The sequence below is a fragment of the Lutra lutra genome, chromosome 5 (genome assembly GCF_902655055.1).
Source record: "Lutra lutra chromosome 5, mLutLut1.2, whole genome shotgun sequence".
Taxonomy (NCBI): Eukaryota; Metazoa; Chordata; class Mammalia; order Carnivora; family Mustelidae; genus Lutra; species Lutra lutra.
In genome coordinates this window covers 135,490,152-135,516,351 of record NC_062282.1, presented here as the reverse complement: position 1 = coordinate 135,516,351, position 26,200 = coordinate 135,490,152, and the positions used below count along the sequence as shown (strand labels likewise).

General features: G+C 39.8%; 1 protein-coding gene across 1 annotated transcript in view; it reads right to left on the bottom strand.

The window, feature by feature from the left end:
* Nucleotides 1–7,976: 7,976 nt before the first annotated feature.
* Nucleotides 7,977–26,200, bottom strand: part of LOC125101212 (translation initiation factor IF-2-like) — a 170,650-nt gene continuing 152,426 nt past the window's right edge. The window contains exon 5 of the mRNA XM_047731807.1: nucleotides 7,977–8,355. The gene's annotated coding sequence lies outside the window, so the exon portion shown is untranslated. The remainder of the gene's footprint in view (nucleotides 8,356–26,200) is intronic.

The window sequence follows — 26,200 nt, the reverse complement described above, 5'->3', positions numbered from 1 at the left end:
GGTTCTCCAGGAATGCAATTCTGCCACCACTCACGTGAGGCAGCCCAGAAACGGACCCTCCCGAGTCAAGCCTTTAGAGAATACCCCAGTCTTGGCAGCTAACTGCTTCATGGGAGATCCCAGGCCACAGGTAGCCACATAAATCATGCTCAACTCTTTGACCTAAGGAAACTGTGAAGTAAGAGCTGTTTTTTGTTTCAAGCTGCTAAGTCTTTTTTTTTTTTTTTAAAGATTTTATTTATTTATTTGACAGACAGATCACAAGTAGGCAGAGAGGCAGGCAGAGAGAAAGGAAGGGAAGCAGGCTCCCTGCTGAGCAGAGAGCCCGATGCGATGCGGGGCTCGATCCCAGGACCCTGGGATCATGACCTGAGCCGAAGGCAGCGGCTTTAACCCACTGAGCCACCCAGGCGCCCCTCAAGCTGCTAAGTCTTATGATGATCTGCTATACAGCATTTGCTTTCTATAAGAAGACAGATATAAGACAGTATGAATTCCATTTTTAACACTACTGGAATTGGGCAAAGAGCAGGCTTGAAAATCTTTCATCGCATAACCAATTACACATTTTCATTCTTCTTCTTCTGTGTCTTGTACCTGCTTCAACTTTTTATTCACAATAGAATAAAATGCCCCTTTTCTAAGCTCCACCTATCCTTAAAGCTTTCCAACTAAAGTAACTGAATGTAATGAAGTAAGTGGCCAGAGATGCTGTGCTTTTCCATCTAATGACAGAGAAAAAACACTCCATCTGGGTGAAAATTGATAATTAGCCATAGCCAATTCCTGGACATCTGGCTCTTAAATGAAACTGAACATAGTAATGTCTGTTTCCCAGGGCATTCTTTTACCGAAAATGCTATTTATTCTTCCCGTCTTTAAAATGAGAGCACCACTGCAATTTTAAATATCAAGTTACCAAAGATTTGTCTCAAATTTTTTCGTGTTACCATAGTGTTACATATTTGTTGCAGAAAATTTGGAAACTACAGAAAATCACAAGAAGAAAAAAAAAATTCATCATCCAAGATAACTGTTAACATTTTGATGACTATCTTTCCAGATTTTTCTATAAAAATAAAAGGCATTTTGGAAAAACAGTTTTTCTCCCTCACAACAAATCCTCATTAAAAAAAAACCCTACAGGGTGTTTTAATGAATGAAATTTACTGAAGAACACCAAGACATTTATTCTACTGAAATCCACAGCCATTTCCTCATACGATTGATGGCGTGGCTGTTGACCTTGATATTTCAGCTCTGACAACTGATCTGAATAGCTCAGGGAAATATCCCATATGGTTGAAGCAGTTCCGGCAGCATTTTGAGAGTAGTGGGGCTCAGGGAAACAACATATGTTTGCACCCACTCTCCCTTCATGTTGCTACTGCTGCCCTGGAACTGGTGGTGGAGGAGGGGTTCATAGACGCACCCAGATCCTTTTTGGTCTGGAGCCAGCTCAAAGAAGTGCTAGAGGTCTAAATGTTAAGTTTCAGGAATTTCCTGAGCTGGTTATTAAACACAGTCATTACGAAGAATTAAATGATATAAACTTACAATTAAGTTACATTGAAAGCAAAGGTAATAAACACTCAAAACTCATCACTTTTTCATCATTTTAGTACATTTTGTTATTACCTATGTATGTTCCTGGTGTGTTTCCATCTATTTTATCTGTATAGTGGAGATACTATATAATGGTTTGCTGGAGCACATCTTTTTGTTGTACGTATCAGTAATTCATTTCCTTTTATCGCTGTATCAGACTGCAATGTACAATGCCCCAGTTTGTTTCTCATTCATGGGCTGAAGAACATTTGGGTTGCTTTTAGTTTGGAGTGATTATGAATAATTCCATTCAGTGTTGTATTGAAGAAATCTTGCCTAACCCAAGGTCACACAATTCTTCTACGATATCTTCTAGAAGTTTTACAGTTCCAGGTTTTATATTTCTGTCTATGATCTATTTTTGCATGTGATACAAAATAGAGGTTCTTTCTTTTTTCTTTTTGCATATGTATGTCCAATTGCTCTAGCATCATTTTTTGAAAAGACTATTGTTTCTTCATTGAATTGTCTTTGCGTCTTTGTTGAAAAATCAGTTGACTACATGTATGTTTATAGGTTATGCTAGAATTTTTAAATAAGACCTTCTTTGTCAGCGACTATGAATGACTGTTTTCTGGAAAAAAGGGGGTAACTCAGAGGGCCACAGACACTATCCTCACCTTCTCAGGGTTTAGTAAATTCTTGAAGCAGGAAGGTTGGAGGGAGGTTCAGGTCTGGTTTTGCTTTACCATGAACTAGAGGAGACAATTTTTTTGGTTCTTTACTAACTACCCTGCTTATTGTATATCTTCTATGTCTGAATACAAGACAATCCTGAATATAAGGAAACCCTCCATTTTTTTCCAATAAAATAATTTTAAAGGCGTTTTTAGGTCAACTTGAATGTAATATATACTCCTAGGGATACAGAAAAAAGACAGTCAAACAGTCAAATATCTCCTTTTTAAAACTTTGTTATAATTAGCAATTATATATAAAAATTCCATATTATATAATATGATATATACATTTAGGAATGTTTCTTTATTTTTTTTTACTTTTATTTATCATGACATAGTTTTACTTAAATTCTGCACATGTCTATTTATCAGAAACTTTGCCAATACTAGAACTATTTCTTGTGTCATCTAACCTAGTTTCTTCAGAGCACACTGGCACCTCTATGTTATTTGAAATACAGTACTATTTGCATCTCTGCATGAAGCTGTCTTCAGCAATTTTTATCACAAGCCACAAGCACCTATTTGCATAACATTACAGTAGTTGACATTTTTATCCATTCTGCACTCGTGCATTTGTGGGTTCTACCTCATAATTATTTACAGTAGCTTTCTTTTTAAAGAAAATATATCTAGGAATTTTATCGTGCCTCTTTCAGGCAGGAAGGCGGTCAAAAGGGCAGAAAAGTAAGGCACTAAAACCCCTGAGACTCACAGTGTAGGGATTGTGCAAATAGGGAACTGAGGAACAGAGATTGATAAATGGGCTTGAGTCACCTCCCAGGAATATCCTCATGGGGCACGAGTGTGAGCTCTAGGAGGAAGGTGAAGTGTCCTTGGCTATAGCGTGATAAGGACAGCCTGGGGGTTCTTGGAGGCTTTGCCCCTTGTCTGATGAAGCAAGCTGGATTCAGAATTAAGAGTCTAGCCAATATCCGCTACCAGTAGAACGGGTCCAGGGGCTTATATTTTGATGGCTTATTTGTAAGTCTGGGGCTTTAATTTCTGTCCTCTGACTTGGAGACCTTCAGATAGCCTTATGAAATGGAAAGCAATGAGTGTGGACCTCTTTGCTTATGTCTCCACAGAAGGCAGCTTAGTACCTCTGTTCATGAGTCTGAAGAGAACCAGAAAAGCTCTCCCCCACCCCCGCCCATTGTCTCCTGTCCAGATTCGTGCCCTGTCCCATCTCCCCTGTGTCCTGTAGGAAGCATGTCTGTATGTGTGTGTATGTGTGCATATATGCCCGTGAGTTCCCCACTAGACCACAAGCTCTTAGATGATGAGCCCTTCCACAGACAGACTAAACATCATGCTAGCTGGCAGAGGAGAAATAGTTACAGTCCATCTCTAATATCACAAAGCCGTCAATGAAGGGTGAATTCAGAGCTGAGAGTGGATAAAATGATAACTAGCATGGTACCTCATGCCTGAGAACTTCAGGCTTCCTTCTGTTCATTCTCATCTACAGTCGTTTTTCCTGGAGCAGCAATAGCATCACTAGATGCTGTGTTCTTGGCAGAGCTTGGGAGCTGGTGTGCGTTCTGTTGCCGTTTGCAGACAAAAGCCTTTATATCTGCATAGAGGTAGGGGGCCACCTTCTAGTTCTTCTTTGTATGCAATGAATCCAGTCAGCCAGGTGGATGTGGAAAGTTTCATGCTTGAGCTACTCAGGTGAGAGTCCCTGGGGTCACATGCAGTGGTTCCTGCCTATCCTTGCAGTAACTCTTTCTCTCGGGCATGTCCAGTGTTACCAAACCCCACAGATATGACAGTGAAGTCCTGGGATACTGTGCAGATAAGCAGACCAGTGGTAAGGCTGGTGTCATTGCTATCGCTGGTCACCTGCATGACGCTGCTGGTGCTGGGGGGAGGGAGTGGGCAGTGGAGAAGGGGAGAAGAAGACCCAAGTGTTGTGTGCCTCCAACTGTGGAGACCAAAGATACTTCCTGAGGTCCCCACAGAACTGCTAGTGAGTGGGTGTAAGCTCCCAGGATACCACTCCCAGGAAACAAAGCTCCCGGTGACACTTGAGGGTCTTCCAAACCACAGCCTGTGTATTTCCCCAGGCAACCTAGCTTATTCACTGTTGAGCAAAGGGTATCCTCCAGACCTCAAATACTCCCCACTAGCCTCTATCCCCACATACCAGAAGTACTCAGGACTAGTTTCCAGATCATAGCTTTCTATTCCAGAAGCACCCTGGGAAGAAATTGCTTGGGAAGTGATGGGTTAGAGGTGCTGAAATTATTAATGATCAAAGACATGTCTATTGCTGCCCCTTCACCCATAGAAAAGAAGCTGAGATCAGCAAGAACCAGTCACTGCATGAGTCATCAGATATTGGTGAAAATGACAGAATTTGAAGCTTTGAAGAAATCTGCAAGCTCAATGAAAAAAATACTAGATTTCTCTAGGAATAATTTTAGAATTTAGATTTTAGCTATTCTTTTTTTTTTTTAAGATTTTATTTATTTATTTGACAGAGAGATAGAGAGCATAAGTAGGTACAGCAGCAGGCAGAGGAGAAGCAGGCTCTCCACTGAGCAGGAAGCCTGATACAGGGCTCAATCCCAGGACCCTGGGATCATGACCAGAGCTGAAAGCAGATGCTTAACCGACTGAGCCACCCAGACACCCCTTAGCTATTATTTCTAAGAATAATAATAGTATTTTAAAATATGGTACCCGATAGCAATTAGATTGTTTGTTTTATTTATAAGATTGCTCTATAACCCATCTGCTGCCTGTGTTCAAAGAAGTAGTTACAAAGTTACTTGATTTTGAAATAAAGAGCAGGTTGGGCTAAGGGATGCCTTTGTAAAATCTCCAGGTCATAGAAAAGAGTCAAGAAAAGAAATCTGGAAAGAAGAGGGCAAGAGAGTTTAGCTGAGACTATTTACACTGCCCCAGGCTTTCTTTCTGCCTCCCCCCACCAAGCTTCAGACACCTCTCCCCTTTCCCTGTAAGAGGTAGACCTCTCGGTAAGCTTGGAAACCCTAGAGCAGACGGTTGACCTTTGGTTTTTTGGATCCGAGAGTGGAGACGGCATGTGGTAAGTGAAGCAGAAAGAAGGCTGGAGACAGTGCTCAGAGCCTGAACAGAGAGCTCTCCTATGGTTTCCAGCAGCAGTCAAGACAGGGATCATCTTGCCTTGGGGCAGGGTGCCCCACAGCATAGGATCTTGGGAGGGCAGCCCAAAGGACCCAGATGAGGCCCCATCTCCAAGCTTCTTCACTAGAGCCAGGAAGAGCTGAGGAGGGTGCGGGTGGTAGACTTTATTCTATTAAGACATCAGACTACAAATTATGCAGCAGCAAAACTGTCACCTAGAGAGAAGACGGAGGCATGTGGGGCACAACCAGACGCTTCCTTGCTGTTCTTCCCCTGCATCCAGAGAGGGAGGAGAAGAAGAGAATCTTTGCAAGCGGAGAACAGCTGTAATGTTGAATGTGAGCTCCAAATGGACTGAGCTTAAGTCTTTAATTTGACTAAATATTTATTCCAAGAGACTAACTTTGAAACGGCAATGAGAGTGACAAGACCGAGTCTCTCCCCATCATTGAAAATGGGGGTTTTAGAGTTAAAATGAATTCAATTATAGAGAAAAAAGCTAACTTGAGTTGAGTTGTTTGTTGATTGTGAATTTTAACTCTATTACACTATTGTATTCTTCCTTTGAAGTCTTAAGTCATGCACCTGGTGTGGACAGGTATATGACTCAGATGTGAGCTCACTAGACAGTATGAGCAGTGTCTGTGGGTCCTGCAGTCCACACTTGGAGGCCTAGGGCACATTTCACCCATCTGAGTATCTGGCTCAGAGGCTCCAGAACTTCTCAACTTGTCCCAGTTGACAGTAGCTCAATGATGACCTAGCTTCTTCAGAGGCTAGGACACATTATACATCCCACTAATTATCTTTATAGGACCAAAAAAATAACATTTATTATGCACTTATGGCATGCTAAGTGCCAGCCTATAAATGATATGTTGGAAGATAGGAACTTATTTTGAGAAGCTCACTGGGGAAAACAAGGAGATAAGACGTCAGACCTGCAAATACATCTTAATAAAAGCATTTGCTAAACAGTCCAAGCCAGACCTCTCAAATAGCAAATTGCTTTCCCCTCTCCATCAGCCACTAAGAGGACAAAGTGACAAAGGGTGGCAAAGGGGCAGGGTACCAAATCTGGGACAGGAATGAGGCAATGAGTGAAGTTGGAGGCATCAAAGCAGAAAGGTCATAACTGCAAGATGGAGAAAGACTGTATAAGCATCCACCCTAGCAAGCTGCTGGTCTGACTTTTTCCTTCTCAGTCTGGTCTCCTCCTTTACCATGAGCCAAATTCACAGTGTTGCTAATGAGAAGTCTCCTCTGATTCTAGCCGACCTGTGGGAAAGTTCAATTGGGCGAAAGCTGTCCTGGAGAGGAAACAGCGGGTGTAGGGTGGTGTCAATGTGGCCTAGAGGCCTGAAGAGGGGAGGGGGTGAGGAGGGGCTAGCTGAGTGAAGGAGAAGACAGCCAGGTGCTAAGAAAGAAAGACGTTATTTCCTTTCACTCTAGTGGAAGGAATAATAGGCTTTAAGAAAATGATTTTTTAAGGTAGAAGTGTCTTCTATCACAGGGCTCTGTCATTTCCCCTGCATTAAATGCTTAGTCACCCTCCCCCCAACCTAGAGAGACTAATCTACTATTCTGAGGGAGAGGGCGGTTATCTTTGCAAAAATACTTGCTGCTGGGACATGAGATGGAGGTCACTTTAAAATACAATAGCTTCGGGACACCTGGGTGGCTCAGTTGGTTGAGCAGCTGCCTTCGGCTCAGGTCATGGTCCCGGCGTCCTGGGATTGAGTCCCACATGGGGCTCCTTGCTCATCAGGGAGCCTGCTTCTCCCTCTGCCTCTGCCTGCCATTCTGTCTGCCTGTGCTTGCTCTCTCTCCTCTCTCTCTCTGACAAATAAATAAAATCTTTAAAAAAAAAAATACAATAGCTTCATCTCTTCATTTGTATGCAATTTCATTTTTCAAATAATGGGTCTTTTCAAATAGAATTTGCTTTGGTCTAATCCTTTAAAATTGTCCCTGCAACTAAGCAATAATGTGAGTACAAAGGTAAGTGCATATTAATTCTAAAATTGATTCTATTTATTAAATGTTTTACTTTTTTCAAATGTCTACTGTAGTTGAATACTTATGTTTCAAACTCTTTCGCTGACCCATGCTGTCTCTGTAAGACAGGAATAGCATAACATTAATTTCCACAGCAACTAATATCATAAACACCCGATTATGGCTTTGTTACAAAATGTAGCAGATGGGAGAAAGAGCTGAGAAAAACAAAGCTCCCTTCAAAACACGATATTTTTAAAACAGTTTTTAAAACTGATAGTGAAGGGAATACCAAGTAGTAAGCTTCAAAGTAAATTGCATAATATTTACCTACATTTTGTCCTCACTTCCAAGAATTGTGCCTAGAACCCAACTCTCATTTCACAAATTAGCTCACAGAAGTTATTAGAAGAATGACGTAGAACTTTTTGGCAAAATCTCCCCATAAGGAACTATTCGCATGTATTGTTTCTTTATTACTCGCGGATCCCTATTACAAATGGTCTTTTCAGGTGGTAAGTAAAGAAGATGCTGGACTTGCCTTCAGCAAGGGGACCAAATGGCTGCTTTGGGTACCAGAATTTAAATGTATTTGGGGCTGAGTTTGGAGAAATGCGATGCCCACCATTTGCCTGCTGCTGGCGGAAGGAGGAAAGCAGCAGCGAAGGGAAAGATGGGGTGAGGGCTATGTTACGTAGAACCACCAAATCCTGACGCTAGGAATTTAGGAAAGGCACAGAGTTTCCCTGTGCTTTCTGAAACAAAAGAGAGGAGCCAGCCTCCAGATGGGGCGTCATGGAGGACAACAGCGTGGCGTGGATTTCATCTCTGCTACTAGCTCCTCGGCGGCAAGCTTTTCCTTCGGATTCCAGGTACCGGGAGAACCATGTGGGTGGGATCGTCTGGTGCTACATTTGGCTAAAACTACCAAAGCATCAGCTGGATCCAGGTGTTTCTGAAAATTGAGGGAAACGGTCTAAATAGTTCTACCAAAATTGTATTTTTGCTCAGACATACTTTTGCTGGTTGAAGCAAAAGTGGTCTTTCTGGCTTATCTCAGATAACAATAACCATCATTCCATCATTTTATAGGTACAGATGAGAGTTAAAATAATTCCTTTGGAAAGTATATTCATATGGATGAAGCTGCTAGAAATACATTAAACCATCGCATTTACTAAGAGCAAATGACAATGCCCAAAAGACAGTTTCTGATGGTAAAATTGTAGAGTGAAGTGTGAAATGTGCACATACCTTAATCTCAAGGGTAACAGTCGTAATAGTGACCTACTCCACTGGGTTGTTAGGAAGCATGTGATATCCTGGATAAAAAGTTGGCTCTTTGAGCCAGTTGGTGCCTCTATCCTATTCAGAATCACATCATATTTTTCTTGAGTTTCCTATCTTGGTTTATTTGGTTTAAAGCTAACGTCAAACAAGGAGTAGTCTAATCTGTATCAAAAGAGTTTAGAACTCATGGGCCTCTGGAGCCCTTGCTAAGGCCAATTAACCACATTCCCACCTTGTCAAGCCATTAAGTACTGGAGTGATAGGAGCTTTGCACTGAGCAGAGAAAGCCTCAAATAATTGGCAAGAAAATGAAGGGCCTGCCCCAAAGAATGTCTGCTTCAGGCTCCACCAAGGACAAATTCTTCAGTGGAACATACCAGCAGCCACAGAAGCTCATAAGCAGAGCCTGTATCGGTGAATCTAGAACCCATACTGTCCAGCTTGAAAGTACCTTGATCTTTGTTGAAAGCTCACTATAGAACTGGTTATTGTCAAGCAAAGTCAAGTAAAACAAAAACAGAATCTCTTTTCACCAGAGAAAGATGTTCATAATAAACAGGGTATGCCTAAAAATGGTTTTTATTTTGGAAATAATATGTATTCCATACATATGGAAGATTGGGTAGTTTTTTTAAGGTTAGCATTATCTTAATTTAAATTTCTATAAATTGAGCTTCATTTGTACATTCAATGACTCTAGCTGATTTTCCCAAAATACATCACATAGGCCAACATTCCCACCAAGCTAGGAATAGGAACAAGCTGTTAGTAAGAGGGAGGGATGGCTGAGAACTGGAGCTGCCAAGACTGCATGATTAAAAATGATCCTAAGTTGAAAAAAACAGATTTCCCCCACTTGGTTATATTATAACATCTACAACAGTAACACACACAGCTTCTGTGATATACAACAAAAATGGCAGAATTCCTTAGGCCCAGGAACTTAAAAAATAAATTCTCCTCCCATACCAGACCATGGGGCGGGGGGAGGTTGAAGGGGAAGCAGCTCTCTTGCCCTATGGCTTTTTTAAAAGCAGATAATTGATTTCTTAAATATGCCATACATTTCTTGTTTCTAATTAAGTAAAATGAAACAGAGTACTGATGAGCTAGTACTCATCTCTGGTGTAAATAGAAGGCCAGGAATAGGGTTCAAGTTCATTAAGAAGGGGTTTAGAGTAGGAAGAACCTTTTGAATCCAAGAGTTGTGCAGCACAGAGCAGATCCTGATGAATGCACTTTTCCAGTCCCTGGAGAACTCACTGGGATGATAGGGCATACACCTGGGGGAAGACCGTGCAGACATAATACTGCGGCATATATCCGAGGGAAAGGAAGGAGGGGGGTCGTAAGTGTGGTGATGGAATCAGGAGTGCAGAATATGAACTGTGGAATAACAGGTTCCTCAGCAGCTAAGGAATCCTAAAACAAGGGATGAGTGAGTAGCTGAGAACAGTGGATGCTTCTATGGGTCTCACTGGGCAGCCCAGGTCTGACCAAAGCAATGCAGAGTTGTTTTGTGCAGCTACAGAAATCGAACAACAAGCATAGCAGCCATGTCTAAATCCCAGCCATCTTGCAGAGCTATTCCTGGCAGTGACCTGGCTTTCTTGCAGTTCAGGTCAGACCCAAGTATGTACAGCCCCTGGACTCAAAGTAAGAGCTCAAAGCTTAGTCCTTGAGGGGAAGGACAAAGGTCCACAGTCTCTCTAGGAACTGCATATTTGCATAGCCCCACTCCCACCTACTTTTCAAACTAATTCTCTAGCTTGTCAAAAGTTTGGATAAGAGACTCATACTAATCCTTCTAGAGTGTGCAAATCTGACTCTCAGGGAATTAATGAGAGAAATCTAAGTGGACAGGAGCAGGATGGATGATTTTATTTGGGAGCAAAGCAGTTTCGTTTTCAAACTGGACAGGTTGACCTTTCTAGTTGGATGATTTTTAGTCTGATGATACCCTCAAAATATTTTAAATAAATTTCACTGCATATCAAATAAATGGAGAAACTCTCTAGGAAATCACGTGCCAGAAATTTGTCTGCACGTTTTCCCCATCGTCAGGGCTATCAATGCTGTGTTACTTGTTTTCTCTAAGAGAAGTTCCATTAGAGACAATGGTTTTCATCTGTTATTTCCTGCTTGGTGAGGTTTAAATATTTTTCTAATGTTGCTATAACAGAAGTTTTGCTCACCAGTTTGTTTTTTTTTATTGGTGGTAAAACATGGTAGAAATGATAATTGGTTGCCATGTGGACACTGGGCAGATAGCAGGCAAATGGAGGGAAGGGAAGGGAGGAGATCAACCGAGAAATGGAAACCTAGTTCCCTTCTGAGCAGGTGTTGTTATAGAACACAGGACGTTGGGTTCATATTCTCTGAAACCCTTCAATGCCTTTGTTTATTCTTTTAAAAACTGGCTCCAAAGAAGAAAGCTCAGGACTGTCTATACAGAATCGTACTTTATTATTAGTTAGTGGGCTTGAGCACCATGTAAGTGACTTTCTATTAATGGGATTCAACCACAAAGGACATCCTAACGAACAAACAAAAAATCTTTCCCTAAACTTTTATTGAGATTCACCCTGTAGTTAAGTCATTATCTTCTCCTAGAAGCTTCTGTTAAATTCAAAAAGCAAAAATAAGAAACACTTGGTAGGGAAGAACTATTTTATATCAATATAAGACATTCTTACCTTATAATATGATGATGAGTTGATAGGGTATAGGACACAGAATAGGGTTTTTTTTTGTCTTAAAAATTAAATATAACTTATAATTTCATCCCTTTTAGTGTACAGTTCTGTGTTGACAAATGCAGTCATGTAACTACCACAACAATCAAGATATAAAAAGAATTCCATCACACTAAAAAATTCTTTCATAACCCTTTGTGTCAAACCTTTCTCCATTCCTTAACAATCATTGATGTCTTCTCTGTTCCTATACATTGGCTTTTTCCAAAACATTGTATAAATGGGCTCATATAGCCTTTCAAATCTGGCTTTCGTCACTTAGCATAATGTGTTTAAAATTCATCCATGTTGTTTTATGTTTCAATAATTTGTCCCTTTTTATTGTTGAGTAGTATCCCATTGTATGGATACAACAGATTTTGTGTATTTATTCCCTAGTTAAAGGACTGCTATGGACTGAGTTGTTCTTTCCAAAATTTGTATGTTGAAACCCTAACCCCCAATGTAACAGTATTTGGAGCTAGGGCCTTCAGGAGGTCATTAAGACTACATGATGTCATAAGAGTGGGCCCCTAATCTGGTAGGGCTGGTGCCTTTATAAGAAGAGGAAGAGACACCAGAGCTCTCTTCTCTGAGCACAGGTACTGAGGAAAAGCCATGTGGCGCACAGAGCGAAGGCAGCCACCTGCAAAGCAAGAAGAGTCCTCACCAGAAACTGAATTGGCTGATACCTTGACCTTGGACTTTCTAGATACCAAAGCTATGAAAAAATAAATTTCTGTTGTTTAAGCTACCTAGTCTGAGGTATTTTGTTATATTATGGCAGCCTGAGCAGACGAATGCATGGACATCTGGATTGTTTTTATTTTTGTGATTATGAATAAGTTTTATTAGCCGGACTTAGTAAGCTTTTAATTTTTTTTAAAGATTTATTTATTTATTTGACAGATAGAAATCACAAGTAGGGAGAGAGGCAGGCAGAGAGAGAGGAGGAAGCAGGCTCCCCGCCGAGCAGAGCTCCCGATGCGGGGCTCGATCCCAGGACCCTGGGATCATGACTGGAGCCGAAGGCAGAGGCTTTAACCCACTGAGCCACCCAGGCACCCCAGTAAGCTTTTAATTTTTAATGTAATTTTTAAAAATAGCTAATGCATTTTTGTGGCTTAAAGATATAAAAAGTTGTGGGCTGTCTGGGCGGCTCAGTGGGTTAAGCCTCTGCTTTCAGCTCGGGTCATGGTCTCAGGGTCCTGGGATCCAGTCCCGCATCGGGCTCTCTGCTGGGTGGGGAGCCTGCTCTCTCTCTCTCTCTCTCTCTGCTTGCCCCTCTGCCTATTTGTGATCTCTCTCTGTCAAATAAATAAAATCTTAAAAAAAAAAAGATATAAAAAGTCATATTGTAGTCAGTCCAATAGGTGGGCTTGTTGAAGTTAGAGGCTAAAAAGTGAAAACTACAGTTAAATAGGTCCTTGAAACTAGAGTTTCAGATACGAATTAGATATACCAATCAAATAGACTTTTCTAAATTTTGAATTTGGAAATAAGTTATGTGCAGAAAGAAATGGCATGGAAGTCACCCATTTTACTGATGAGGATAGTATCCGTGGATTCCTAAACCGCAGCTAAGCCAGTTTTCCTCAGGCCAGCAGTGCTGGCTCTGACTCTGGCTTCTGATTTATGGTATGAAACTAAACGGGATGAACCTGGAACCAGAAGTCAAGTCCATCAATTTCTCTCCCTCACTGCCCTCACCCCAGTTTTCTGATAGTGGAAGAGCTAGCAGTTTCCTTGAGCATTTGGTGTTTATCTGGGAGCTTTTTCAGGGGGCCTATGCTAGAGTCTGCTCTTCCAGCACTAACAGTGGGTTTTGTAAGAACATAAATTTTTGTCTTTTTTTTTTTTAAAGATTATTTATTTATTTATTTGACAGAGAGAGATCACAAGTAGGCAGAGGGGCAGGCAGAGGGAGAGAGAGAAGGAAGCAGGCTCCCCGCTGAGCAGAGAGCCCGATGTGGGACTCGATCCCAGGACTCTGGGATCATGACCTGAGCTGAAGGCAGAGGCTCAACCTGCTGAGCCACCCAGGTGCCCATAAATTTTTGTCTTAAAGGCACTTCTGTTAAAACTAGCCAGAGGGTTTCTATTACTTGCAACTGAATCCTGACAGACTGAGATATACAGTGGAAAGATATCCTTTCCCAGCCACCCTATTCCTCTTTCCAAAGGCAGTCACTGTTATTTTCTCAGGAATCTTTCTAGGTGTATTTTATATAAATATAATAAAATATAAATTTGTTCCCCCCCTTTTTAAAAGATTTTATTCATTTATTTGTCAGAGAGAGAGCGAGAGAGCACAAGCAGGAGGAGTGGCAGGGAAGCAGAGGGAGGAGCAGAGGGGGAAGCAGACTCCTCACTGAGCAGAGAGCCTGATGCAGGACTCGATTCTGGGACCCTGGGATTATGACCTGAGCCGAAGGCAGAAGCTTAACTGACTGAGCCACCCAGGAACCCCTGTCCTCCCCTTTTTTAAATACAGGAATTGTAACATATAGCACATAGTCTTCTGCATGAACTTAAAAAATTATATATCTTAGAAATCTTTTCCATATCTGCACATAGAGTTTCCTAATTCTCTTTTATATTTGCAGAGTATTGCATTATGTATATGAATGAACCAAAATTTATTTAACAAATCCCTTATTGGTGGAATTTTGTTACTTCCAATAGTCTTCTTTTTAAAATTTTAAAAGATTTATTTATTTTTAAAAATTAGCTTGTTTATTTTTAAGGATTTTAAAAATTTATTTGACAGAGAAAGACACAGTGGGAGAGAGAACACAAGCAGGGTGGGTGGGAGAGGGAGAAGCAGGATTCCCGCCCAGCAGGGAGCCTGTTGCAGGGCTCCATCCCAGGACCCTGGAATCATGACCTGAGCCAAAGGCAGACGCTTAACAACTGAGCCACCCAGGTGCCCCTAGATTGATTGATTGATTTCCATTTTTAAAATTCAAATTCAATTAATTAACATATACTGTACTGTTAGTTTCAGAGGTAGATGTCAGTGATTCATCAGTCTTATATAATACCCAGTGCTCATTACATTACATGCACTCCTTAATGTCTGTTACCCACTTACACCATCCCCCTACCTCCCTCCCCTCCAGCAACCCTCAGTTTGTTTCTTGTGATTGAGAATCTCTTAAGGTTTGTCTCCCTCTCTGACTTTGGTCTTGTTTTATTTTTTCCTCTTTTCCCCTATCATCCTCTGTTTTGTTTCTTAAATTCCACATATCAGTGAATCATATGATAGCTGTCTTTCTCTGATTGACTTACTTCACTTAGCATAATATCCTTTAGTTCTATCCACATCATTCTAAATAGCAAGATTTCATTTTTTTAATGACTGTGTAGTATTCCATTGTATATGTACCACATTTTCTTTATCCATTCATCTGTCAATGGACATCTGGGCACTTTCCATCCTTTGGCTATTGTGGACATTGCTGCTATAAACACTGGGGTGCACATGCCCCTTTCGATTATTACATTTGTATATTTGGGGCAAATACCCAGAAGTGCTATTTCTGGGTCATCGGGTAGCTCTATTTGCAACTTTTTTGAGGAACCTCCATTCTGTTTTCCAGAGTGGCTGTACCAGCCTGCATTCCCACCAACAGTGTAGGAGGGTTCCCCTTTCTCCACATTTTTGCTACCATCTGTCATTTCCTGACTTGTTAAATTTAGCCATTCTGACTGATGTGAGGTGGTATTTCATTGTGGTTTTGATTTGGATTTCTCTGATGCTGAGTGATGTGGAGCATTTTTTCATGTGTCTCTTGGCCATTCGAATGTCTTCTTTGCAGAAATGTCTGTGCATGTCTTCTGCCTATTTCTTGATTGGAATATTTGTTCTTTGGGTGTTGAGTTTGGTAAGTTCTTTATAGATTTTGGATACTAGCACTTTAGCTGATATCTCATTTGCAAACAACCATTTCACATTCTGTCGGTTTTGGTTTTGACTATTTCCTTTGTGGTGCAAAAGCTTTTTATCTTGAATTGCCAGTAGTTCATTTTTGCCCTTGCTTCCCTTGCCTTTGAAGACCTGTCTAGCAAAAAGTTGCTGTGGCCAAGATCATGATGGATTCCTATCTCACATTGAGGTCTTTTGTCCATTTTGAGTCTATTTTTGTGTTTGGCATAAGGAAATGGTCCAGTTTCATTCTTCTGCATGTGGCTGTCCGATTTTCCCAACACCATTTGTTGAAGAGACTGTCTTTTTTCCATTGGATGTTCTTTCCTGCTTTGTCAAAGATTAGTTTACCATGGAGTTGGGGATGCATTTCTGGGTTCTCTGTTCTGTTCCATTGATCTACGTGTCTGTTTTTGTGCCAGTACCATACTGTCTTGATGATCACAACTTTGTAATAGAGCTTGAAGTCTGGAATTGTGATGTCGTCCGCTGTGGTTTTCTTTTTCAATGCTCCTTTGGCTATTTGGGGTATTTTCTGGTTCCATATAAATTTTAGGATTATTTGTTCCATTTCTTTGAAAAAAGTTGATGGTATTTTGATAGGGATTGCAATGAATGTGTAGATTTCTAGGTAGCATAGACATTTTCACAATATTTGTTCTTTCAATATGAGCACAGGACATTTTTCCATTTCTTTGTGTCTTCCTCAATTTCTTTCTTGAGTAGTCTATAGTTTCCTGAGTACAGATCCTTTGCCTCTTTGTTTAGGTTTATTCCTAGGTATTTTATGGTTTTGGGTGCAATTGTAAATGGGATCAACTCCTTAATTTCTCTTTTTTCTGTCTCATTGTTAGTGGATAGAAATGCAACCGATCTGTGCATTGATTTTATATCCTTTCACTTTGCTGAATTCCTGTATGAGTTCTAGCAATTTTGCAGTGGAATCTTTTGGGTTTTAGACATAGAGTATCATGTCATCTGCAAAGAGTGAAAGTTTGACTTCTTTGCCAATTCAGATGCCTTTTATTTATTTTTGCTGTCTGATTGCTGAGGCTAGGACTTCTAGTATTATGTGGAACAGCAATGGTGAAAGTGGGAGTCCCTGCCATGTTCCTGACCTTAGGGGGAAAGCTCTCAGTTTTTCCCCATTGAGAATGACATGCGCTATGGGGTTTTTGTATATGGTTTTTATAATATTGATGTATGTACCCTCTATCCCTACACTGTGAAGAGTTTTAGTAGTAGTAGTAGATCACACTGTGATCTACTGAGAGGATCATATAGTTCTTGTCCTTTCTTTTATTTATGTAGTATATCCCATTAACTGATTTGTGGATATTGAACCAACCTTGTGTCCCAGGAATAAATCCCACTTGGTTGTGGTGAATAATCCTTTCAGTGTACTGTTGGATCCTATTGGCTAGTATCTTGGTGAGAATTTTTGCATTCATGTTCATCAGGGATATCGGTCTGTAATTCTCCTTTTTGAGAATTTTTGCATTCATGTTCATCAGGGATATTAGGCTGTAATTCTCCTTTCTGGTTTTCAGATCAAGGTAATGTGATAGAGTTTGGAAGTTTTCCTTTCATTTCTATTTTTTCAAACAACTTCAGAAAAATAGGTTTCAATTCTTCTTTAAATGTTTGGTAGAATTCCCCTGGGAAGCCGTTTGGCCCTGGGCTCTTGTTTGTTGGGAGATTTTTGATGACTGCTTCAATTTTCTTGCTGGTTATGTGTCTGTTCAGTTTTTCTATTTCTTCCAATTTCAGTTTTCATAGCTTATACCTCTCTAGGAATGCATCCATTTCTTCCATATTTCTTAATGTGTTGGCATATAGATTGCCCGTAATATGTTCTTATAATCATTTGTATTTCTTTGGTGTTGGTTATGATCTCTCCTCTTTCATTCATGTTTTTATTTATTTGGGTCCTTTCTCTTTTCTTTTTTGATAAGTCTAGCCAAGGATTATCAATCTTATTAATTCTTTCAAAGAATCAGCTCCCAGTTTCACTGATCTGTTCTACTGTTCCTTTGGTTTCTATTTCATTGATTTCTGCTCTAATCTTTATTAATTTTCTTCTCCTGCTGGGTTTAGGCTTTATTTGCTGTTCTTTCTCCAGCTCTTTAAGTGTAAGGTTAGGTTGTGTATTTGAGACCTTTCTTTGTTTCTTGAGAAAGGCTTGTATTGCTTATATACTTCCCTCTCAGGACCACCTTTGCTGCATCCCAAAGATTTTGAATGGTTGTGTTTTCATTTTCATTTATTTCCATGAGTTTTTAAAATTCCTCTTTAATTTTCTGGTTGACCCATTCATTCTGTATTAGGATGCTTTTTAGCCTCCATGTATTTGAGTTCTTTCCAAATTTCCTCTTGTGAGTGAGTTCCAATTTCAAAGCATTGTAGTCTGAAAATATGCAGGGAATGATCCCAATCTTTTGGTACCAGTTGAGACCTGATTTGTGACCCAGGATGTGATCTATTCTGGAGAATGTTCCATGTGCACTAGAGAAGAATGTGTATTCTGTTGCTTTAGGGCAGAATGTTCTGAATATATCTGTGAAGTCCTTCTGGTCCAGTGTGTCATTCAAAGCCCTAGTTTCCTTGTTGATCTTGTGGTTATATGATTTGTCCATTGCAGCAAGGAGGGTGTTAAAGTCCCCTACTATTATTGTATTATTGTTGATGTGTTTCTTTAATTTTGGTATTAATTGGCTTATATAACTGGCTGCTCCTATGTTGGGGCATACATATTTACAATTGTTAGATCTTCTTGGACAGATCATTTAATTATAATATAGTGTCCTTCCTCATCTCTTTTTTACAGTCTTTGGTTTAAAATTTAATTTGTCTGATATAAGGATGACAAGCCCAGCTTTCTTTTGATGTCCATTAGCATGATAAATTGTTTTCCACTTCCTCACTTTAAATCTGGAGATATCCTTTGATCTAAAATGAGTCTCTTGCAGACAGAATATTGATGGGTTTTGCCTTTCTATCCAATCTGATGTCCTGTGTCTTTTGACTGGGGCAATTAGCCCCTTTTACATTCAGAGTAACTATCGAAAGATATGAATTTAGTGCCATTGTATTACCTGTAAAGTCACTGTTTCTGTATATTGTCTTTGTTCCTTTCTAGTCTATTTTACTTTTGGGCTCTCATTTCACTTAAGGGATCCCTTTTAATATTTCTTGTAGGGCTGGTGTAGTGATCACAGATTCTTTTTGTTTCAGTTTCTGTTTGTCCTGAAAGCATTTTTACTACTCCTACATTGAATGACATCCTAGCTGGATAAAACATTCTTAGCTGCATGTTTTTCTCATTTAGCACCCTGAATATATCATGCCAGTCCTTTCTGGCCTTCCAGGTCTTTGTGCATAGGTCCGCTGCCAATCTAATGTTGCTACCCTTGTAGAAAGACAGACCTCTTGTCCTGCACTGCTTACAGGGTTTTCTCATTGTCTCTGAGATTTGCAAGCTTCACTATTATATATGTTGACTTATTTTTCTTGATTTTGAAGGGGGTTCTTTGTGCCTCCTGGACTTGAATGCCTGTTCCCTTCCACATATTAGGGAAGTTCTCAGCCATAATTTTTTAATAGTAAACTTTCTGCTCCCTCTCTCTTTCCTCTTCTTTTTGGATCCCAATTACTCTAACATTGTTTTGCCTTATGGTATCATTTATCTCTCAAATTCTCCCCTTATGATCCAGTAGTTGTTTATCTTTCTTTTTCTCAGCTTCCTTATTCTCCATCATTTTGTCTTCTATATCACTAATATCACTAATTCTCTCTTTGGCCTCATTTATCCTACCAGTTAGAGCCTCCCATTTTTTTTTTTATTGCATCTCTTTATTTATTTATTTATTTTGACTTGATTAGACTTTAGTTCTTTTATTTCTCCAGAAAGGGATCTCCTAGAGTCTTCTATACTTTTCTCAAGCTCAGCTAGTATCCTTGTAATCATTATTCCAAACCCTAGTTCTGACATACTCATGTCCATACTGATTAGGTCCCTGTCAGTCAACACGGCCTCTTGTTCTCTTTTTTAAAGTGAGTTTTTCCCTCTTGTCATTCTGTCCAGAGAATAGATGAATAAGAGAACAGAATATTAAAATGACAACAATGACCCCAGAGAAATATACACTAAACAAATCAGAAGAGACTGAAACCCAATATGAATATAAATATATATATGTATATATATATATATATATATATATATATATATATATATGAAGAAAAAAAGAGAATATAAACAGACAGGTGTACAGAATAGAGTAATACACTGGATCCTGTGTGGATTTGGGTCCATTTGCTAGAAAACTAGATCCCAAAATTATAAAGAAAGAAAAACTTGTATACGCACAAAAATAAAATTAAATATAATGAAAGGATAGAATGTAACTGTAAAAATAAAAATTAAAGACAAGAAAAAACAAAAGAGGAAACCAACAACAACAACAACAACAAAAGGAAGGAATATAAACAGGGGAACAGAATAGAGCAATGCACTATATCCTGAGTGTATTTTGGTCAGTTTGTTGAAGAAACTACATCTCAAAATTGTAAAGAAAGAAGAATTTATATATATACAAAAATGAAATTAAATAAGTTGAAAGGATATGGGACGCCTGGGTGGCTCAGTTGGTTAAGCAGCTGCCTTCGGCTCAGGTCATGATCCCGGCGTCCTGGGATCGAGTCCCACATCGGGCTCCTTGCTCGGCGGGGAGCCTGCTTCTCCCTCTGCCTCTGCCTACCACTCTGTCTGCCTGTGCTCATGCTCTCTCTCTCTCTCTCTCTCTCTAACAAATAAATAAATAAAATCTTTAAAAAATTATTTAAATAAGTTGAAAGGATAGACTCTAACTTTAAAGATAATAATTTAAAAAAATTTTTAACAAAACAAAAAAAGGAAGAAAAACAAAACAAAAAGAGATCAGACAGGTGAAGAGAAGAGTGCCATACACTAGATTCTGGGTGTATTCTTGGTCTGTTAGAAGAAACTGCATCCCAAAATTGTAAAGAAAGAAAAACTTACATATATACAAAAATAAAATGAAATATAACAAAGGAATAGAATATAACTGTAAAATGAAAATTTAAAAAGACTTAAAAAAGAGTTGATAAAATACGATATTGGTTGAAAAAGGAAAGAAAAAAATTAAAATTGAAAGACTAAAGAATCATGGGGAAAAAAACCCATAAATTCTATGTGTTATATTCCCCTAGTGCTGGAGTTTTGCAGTTCTCATTGACTGGCATACTTGGTCTTAGTTGGACGTTCTTGCTGGTCTTTTGGGGGAGGGGCCTGTTGCTTTGAGTCTCAAGTGTCTTTGCCTGAGGTGGGATTGCACCACCCTTGCCAAGGGCCAAGCTAAGTAATCTGTTTGGGATTGCTCCATGTGGCTTTTGTTCCCTGACTGCTTTCCGTGCAGCTTTAGAGAATGAGAATGAAAATGGCAGCATCCCAATCTCTGGTCCCAGGGCTGAAAACTCAGGGCCCCGCTCCTTAGTGAGCCCTCAGGGAAAAGCAGTCAATCACTCCTGTCTCCCTGCTCTCAAGTCTGTACTTCATGTCCACCTGGCCTGTGACCAAGGCATTTCCATCTCAAGCACATGACAACGCTGTCTCAAGTCTCCCAATCCTGCAGACTCCTATGGAGGCACGCTGCTATGCCACTTCTCCCCGGGGAGGAAGGGGAAACTCACTGGTTCTGCTGCTTTTTAGGCCCCTGCTCAGAAAGCAATCGGCTGACCCTGCTATGGTTCCTGGTTCATGGCAACCCCGAGCTGAGAGCCCACTCCTGGGCTTGCTGATTGCATCTGGCTTCCCCACTCTGATGCCTGGGAACTCTGCCCCACTCAGGCACTCCTCGTCTTCCTGTGACCCTGAGGGTCCTATGACCACATTGTCCCACCTAGAATTTCACCCCAGTTCACCACCTGAGCTCTTTTCATGCAGGGATGTCCCTCACCTGGACAGACTTCTAAAAGTTCCAATTTTGTGGTCTGCTGCTCTGCCACTTTCCAGTAGCCGGCTGACAGAGGCTCCCTTCCCCTATGGTTTTATTTTCCCATATTTCACCTTGGATTCACTTCCCCACACCTTCTACCTTGCAGACAGTGGTCGCTTTTCTATTTGTAGAGTTGCAGCTATTCTTTTCTTAGATCTCCAGTTGAGTTCACAGGTGTTCAGAATGATTCGATAGCTATCTAGCTGAGTTCCTGGGAACTAAGGAACTAGGTCTCCTGCTCCTCTGCCATCTTGATTTTTCTTCCAACAGTTTTCTATTACTGACAACATTGCAATGAATATCATTTGTATACACTTGCGTGTGTACTAGTATATCTACAGAGTAAATTTCTAGAAATGGAATTGTAAGGAATATGCACCTTTCTAATTTTCATAGTATTGCCAAATTTCTCGTCTGAGAGATTGTCCCAATTCACCTTCTCCCAGCAATGTCTGAGAATGTCTATTTCTCCATGCCAACACTATAGTATATTATAATATTTTACATTTTTTCCAATTGAATAGGTGAAAAATATTGTCATTGTAATTTTAGTTGGCTGTTCTCCCTTTTACTATGGGTAAAATTGAAAATCTTTTCATATGTTTAAGAACATTGCATTTTCTTTTCTGGTGAACAGTTCTTCTCTTTTGTCCATTTTTCTACTGGGTTTTGGTTTTTCACTTAGCATTTTATTTATAACAGTTGTATTAGGTTAATTAGCTCTGTGTTCATGATATGAGCTGTAAATTCTCTTTCCAAGTTTGTTTCTTGACTTCCTTTTGTGATTTTAGCATGCATTTAAATTATGTTAAATTTTTTTGTGTGTCTTAGTTTAGAAAGGTCTCTGCTATTCTGAAGATTCTTTTTCTCTCTTTCTTTTTTTTTTTATTCTTTTTCTCTTTTATGGTTCTTCAAGTGCTTCCTTTTTTTTTTTTTTTTTAAGATTTAATTTTTAAATAATCTCTACACCCAACATGGGGCTTGAACTCACAACCCTGAGATCAAGAATCACATGCTCTATTGACTGAGTCAGCCAGGCACCCTTTTTTGGTAGACATTTAATTTTTTGATCCATTTGGAATTTATCTTAGATGGGGAAAGGTGCATATCTGTTGGGAGTCAATTGTTCATGGAGCTCTCATGTTTCTGTGCATCTTATGCCAGATAGCTTTTCTTCTGAACTCTCTTTTTAGGAATTTTTTTTAGTGATTGGCCTCAGGAGATGGGAATAGCATCTCCATACAGGTCAAATGGCACATTTGTTTGCTATTTTAGATAATAAAGATGTTTCTCTCTAGGTTAGGGTTGCTAGCAGTCCCCGTATAAGATGGAGGGTTTCTTCAACTCAGAGTTCCTCAGCTGGGACACTGTGGTGTGTAGCATGCCCCTGGATGAATCTCTGCATCACTCTCAGGGACTTAGGGAGCAAGGGGAACTGATGCAGTTTTGGAGCTCATGCTTCTTTTGTCTTTGACCCAGGAGTCTCCTGTCTTCTGAAAGCATCTGAAACCCTAGCAGGCTAACTTGTTGGCTTGCAAGCAGGGTAAAATCTCTGGCTTGTTATAGTTCTTGACAGGATTTATTTCTATTTTTTTCCAGATGGCTACAGTATAACCATATCACCATTAAAAAAAAAAAATCAGCAGTTCCACCTTTCCCAAGTGATTCTACATGACAACTTTGTTATACACTAAATTTTTGTATGTGTGTAGGCTCATTTCTAGGCTTATATTCTATTTCACTAATCTGTCTATGTGTATGCTAGTATATACTTTTAACTTTTTCAATTAAAAAAAGTTTTTTAGGGGCCCATAAAAATGTCCTATTTTTTTTTTAAGATTTTATTTATTTATCTTGAGATAGAGAGAGCACATGTGAATTAGAGCAGGGAAAGGGGCAGAGGGAAAGAGAGAATTTCAAGCAGACTCCATACTGAGCCAAGAGCCCAACATGGGGCTTAATCTCATGACCCTGAGATCATGACTTGAGCTGAAACCAAGTCAGATGCTTAATCTACTGAGCCACCCAGGCACCCTAATGTTTTAATTTATTTTAAAATGGAAAGGAAAAAATAATTTTTAAGTCCAATAAAATGTTTTCATATACAATATGAATATATTTATATTTATTCCAACACAGTTATAAAACATAACTTTGGTATTTGTGGAGGAAGGGGCCCACAAAGGCAAAAGTGCTTATGGCTCAGAAAAGCCATAATGTGGTCCCACTGGCCAGTGCTGCCACTCAGTAAGGGTAGGGTAAAGGCACTTTTAGTGGCTGTAATGGACAGCGCTGACCTGAGTGTGTACATTTGGGCCAAAGCCCTCCTGGGGCCATACACCCTGGGAATTGTGGGAAAGGAAAAGAGAAAAGGGAATGGAGTCATGAAATAGGAGCCCTTCACCCTCTGCCCTTGGGAAGACCAGACCAAGGGACAGAAATAGCCCTATACCCTAGAAGATCCCTAATCTGAGGAAAAAGCTGATCCTCAGGGGGCTCCAGTCTGAGGGGAGTTATAGCCCTGTCCTTAGGGAGCCCCAGTCTGAGGGGGGAGACACAGTTCTACCCTAGGCAGCCCCAGTCTGAGGGGAAATATAGCCCTGTCCTCAGGGAGCCCCATTCTGAATGGGGAAACACAGTCCTGCCCTCAGGAAGCTCCAGTCTGAGGGAGGAGACACAGTTCTGCCTTCAGGGATCCTAGTCTGAGGGAGGAGCTAGTATATACTTTTAGAAAACTGAGGCAGGGACACCTGGGTGGCTCAGTGGTTAAGCCTCTGCCTTCGGCTCAGTCATGATCCCAATGTCCTGGGATTGAGCCCTGCATCGGGCTCCCTCCTCGGCGGGAAGCCTGCTTTCCCTTTCCTAGTCCCCCTGCTTATGTTCTCTCTCTCTGTGTCTCTCTGTCAAATAAATAAATGAAATCTTTTAAAAAAATAAAAAACTGAGGTTTTATAATGTTTAATATCTGATGGAACAAATGGTCACTTACTCTCTTCTTTTCCAGAATTTCTGTGGAACTTCCTGAATGATTATTTGCATGTGAAATTTAGAATCAGCTTATTCAGTTAAAAAAAATCCCTTGCATTTTATTAATGGTAGTGTCAGACTTATAAATTAACACAGGGAGGATTAACATCTTTATGATGCTGAATCGTCTTATTTAAGAACATGCTATGCCTTTTTTAAAATTCAAGTCATCTTCATATATATGACATCTATTCATTTCTAAATGTGAATTTTATACTTACTATTTATAGAATTTTCTTCTTAGTTTTTGGTAATTTTTCCAATAGATCCTCTTGGATTTCCCAGTTTTATAATTACAGCAATGGAAAATGTAGGTAATTTTGTCTTCCCTTTTAAAACTTTTAATTCCTTTCTCCTATCTGTTTGGTTTGTCTCCTTGACTTATACCTCAAAAAAATAATGTTAAATAATAGTCATGATAGTAGAAAGTTATTGAGTATTTACATGCCTTGTAGTATATAAGTACTTTATACCTATAAAGCTATTTACATCTCATAGCAAGGAGCCTTAAGAAGTAAGTCTCACCATTATCTACATTTATGGAAAGGGAAACTCAGCACAGAAATACTAAGCAAATTGCCCAGAGTCACATGGGTCCTAGGTGGCAAAGTTGGGATTTGAACCTTGTGGTTGAATACCAAAGTCCATAAAGTTTATCATTTTCCTGAAATGCCTCTTAAGAGAAATAAGAGTAAATAAATATCCTTTGTTTATCTGACTTTGGTGGAAATGTTTCTGGTGGCTCCCATTAAATATGATAGTGGCTTTGTGTCTAAGATAGATATATAGAATCGTGTCAAGGATTGAGAGTTTTTCTGAAGAACAGATGTTCTTTGCAAGAGTTTTTTCAGCGTCAGTGGAGATGGTCTTAGTTGGCTTTTTCCCTTTTAAAATTGACTCACCTTTGCATCTCTGGAATGAAGCCTACTTGGCCTTGGTGTGTTATTTCTTCGATGTGCTGCAGGATTCTGTTTGATAATATTTTATATATGATTTCTGCATTTATATTGATACATGAACAGGCAAAGCTTTATAAGAGAACAAATAGGAGGGAGGAGAAAATTTTAGCTGGAGGCCCCTTAGCAGAGATGAAGGGCACCTGGGTGACAGCTAACAGAGGCAACACTTAACATTTGCTCAGCAAAGAAATTGATGAGAAGGTGGGGAGTTTCAAAGCAATGAGAAAATTATTGAAGAGGAACTCCACCTATTTATCCAAGTTTCCTAAGATGTGTTTTCAAATAGAAAACACTCCTATACCTCCTATATTCTCCTATTGTATGTATGCTTTCTCTTCAAAGTTTTCAGTGGTCAGAAGGAAAAAGCTGGCTGGAGTTCTAGTTCTAGTCCCTCACTATTAGTTACTAATAAAGGAATAATCAGATAATAATTGAATCATTTCCTAAACATAGTGGCCATGGTAGAGAGTTCTCCAGTCTTCAGTGAAAAATAAAAGAGGGTAACATGTCTACAGCTGGATCACAAGGCTTCATTTCATTGTGGAAAAAAATTGAAGAAATACCAGGATAAGAAAAGAAGAGGACTGAGTTGACAGAGGTCAAAATAATGCTACTAACTGCACTTAATTCTTTTTTTTTATGAGTACTTCTGTGTAAAATACTGCATCAGTGTTGACGCTCAATTCTGTCCTTCACCAAGGACACCAAGGAGGAGAAGAGAGCTCAGATCTTCTAAGGAAGACTCTGAGGGCTGCTCTGCTATCTCCCCAGGCAGTGTTCCTCAGTTGAGAGATGATGGAGTCACCAGCATCAGAATCTCCTGGGGTGTTTGCCAAAGTGTAGG